General features: G+C 40.0%; 1 protein-coding gene across 3 annotated transcripts in view; it reads right to left on the reverse strand.

Annotated features, from left to right (window-relative positions):
* The window catches only part of usp9 (ubiquitin specific peptidase 9), a 72,098-nt gene that overhangs the window by 68,301 nt on the left and 1,110 nt on the right, over positions 1–2,687 (reverse strand). The gene's annotated exons all lie outside the window — the stretch shown is intronic.

Genomic DNA, 2,687 nt, shown 5'->3' on the forward strand with positions numbered 1-2,687 from the left:
AGAGAGAGAGAGAGAGAGAGAGAGAGAGAGAGAGAGAGAGAGAGAGAGAGAGAGAGAGAGAGAGAGAGAGAGAGATGTGCGATAAACATTCAATACGCGATATAGTTTTTGAATATTGCAATTTCGATATAACTGCTTGACATGTACCTAAAGAAACAAAATTTTTATTAGAATGAAAAACAACGCTTTTTTTTTGTTTTTTTTTTCATGTGGCAAAATAAGCAAGTCCTCGGTTTACGATATTCCACCTCTAGGTTCTGTTTAAGACAAAAGCGGTTATGGCTCTGGTGCGGCAATTTTGTGGCATTGTCACACTTTGATGTTGACAAACACAATTGCATGATAAGAAGATATTGCCATTCCTCTTACATTTGGTTAAAGCATGAACATTTCAGTCCATAATGAGTATACAAAGGGCCTAAACCATACAAATCTGTCCACAGCAAAAATGAAGCAAACGTGTCACAAAGAAGAAATTAATGATGATTTTTAGACTTCAAATCCTTTAAACCCCACTGTCAAGGAACAACACGTCATTGAATGCCAGACAATATCATTTGCCAGGAATTGGTCTAGCTGAGGTATCTAAGTACAAAGCCCCTGTCACCCACCATCAACCAAATAAATTAAATCCCTTGATTCCTCTGCAAGTATAAGTTTAATTTACACTCTGAAGCTAGGTATACACAGTGTAATTAAGACAGTTTCAAGCATGGTTCAGTCAGCTTATTCCTGTTTTAATAATTGGGGAAGTATTAACGTCTCACTCTTTGTGCAGTAAAAGAGGTGTGGTTGGTCCCTTACAATAAATATCAGCCATGATGATAGTGTATACAATATATGATAGTGTATATGATAGTGAATGTGCACATACTGACATTTTAGAGATTTCAATAATAAAAATACCTAAAAATCATGTCTGCTTTATTTAACCCATAGACTGATGAGACAAGCGGAGACAGCATATACTGAATACTGCATATCTATTCATGATTACCCGATGTGTCAGGTGTTGAGAGGACACCATTCACACTTGACCAAGATTGCGCCAGAGTTAACCAAACCCAGCCTTACACAGACAACATATGCCTAACGTGCTTATTTTTTTTTCAATATGTTGAATCACATGTATAAACTTGATCATGAGGTTTCAGTTTACAGTTCTGGAGCTATGACACCAAAGTCTACATCCTATTGAGTCATTAAAAGGACTGGACTTTTATTTAAAGCATCTGCATACCAATATGATTTCAGTAGAAGCTATAACTTAATTCTTGATAGAGCTTGAAATGAAAACTGTAGTTTACCCATCATTTCGCAGTTATATCTGGATCGCCAAATACTAAAGGCCATACAAGAACCTAAGCAAAAGATGGTTGAAACCCCCACATGCTAACCATCCTTTAGTGTTGCTAACTCACCTGACATGACAATTAGCACGCCACTAAAAGCCCATTCTAGAACAAACTTCATATCGGCCGGCCTTTTGGACTGAACCGGCTTTACAACATTCGTGCATTCTCACAGCGTTAAGTACGAACCGATAACAAATGAAAGCAGCGTCCATGGCGTGTAGGGGGAAAACCCCCCAAAACAAAACAAAAAAAACAAGCCATTAATTAATTGCGGCAAATGGCTGGCATATTTTACGTACGCTTTTCAAGGTAGAGGTTAGCGAACGTATAAGGCGATCCACCCAAACAGCCGAGCCTCCATGGAGGCCTTGTCAAAAGCGAATAGCGTTGAGACGTACAGGCCTCATCATCACTCGGCCCGGCCTGACATTACGTTAACCGCTCCCATAACATGCACTGATAAGCGAATGACAAGTGGGTGAATTTGGTTAGCGCCCCGCACTCCTAACAACGAAGACTGGGTGGGATTGTGAGGCGTTCCCCGTTAACCAAGTTGTGCTCCCGAGTCGCCATTTCCAGTTAGCTTAAGACATGCTAACGGTTTAGCCGACGGTGCGAACGTCCCGTATTGGTGCAGTTAGCAAACCCCGTCCTATTTTGACAAGCACCGAGCTCATATGACTCAACATGAAAGCATTTTGTCCAACTTGTATGTAAATAAATTGTTGTGTGGAAGCAGCAGGCCATTGTTTAGTGAATTGATAAAAGGTATCGGTGTTCGTGAATAATAAAGAGCTATAACCGAACACAGGAATCGTCTATTTCCTGAAATTGAACAGAGTTCAGACTTCTATCATCTAAGTTTTTAGCTCAGAGTATCGATCTACTTTCAGTCATACTAAACTAAAATACATACCGGATAATTTAGCATTTAACACATTTACATTTAGGCTGTGAATGATGATAACAAGCCATTCATTTTTAACGCTGCTAGCCATAACACTTAATAGAAATAATTCAGCTAGTAGACTGTCGTCAATTGAAGGGGAGCTAGCAGCCATACCTAGCCATCGAATAGCCAGTAAAACCGGATGAGTTCGTGGGAACGAACGTGATGTTAGGACAGTGAATTACATTTTAACCACCTTGATTATACAATCAAAAATCGATAGCTGTGAGTGGACAACTTTCCAGCACACCAAAAGCAAAGATGACACAAATGCAATGGTTACTTGTCGTCCACTACAGCAGCTGACGCTAGTCATTTACTAGCCGTCAGGCTAACAAACCCCTCTAGCGTTAGCCTACAGAGCTAGTTAGCTAACAACTCAC

This window comes from Festucalex cinctus, chromosome 11 (assembly GCF_051991245.1).
Source record: "Festucalex cinctus isolate MCC-2025b chromosome 11, RoL_Fcin_1.0, whole genome shotgun sequence".
Lineage (NCBI taxonomy): Eukaryota > Metazoa > Chordata > Actinopteri > Syngnathiformes > Syngnathidae > Festucalex > Festucalex cinctus.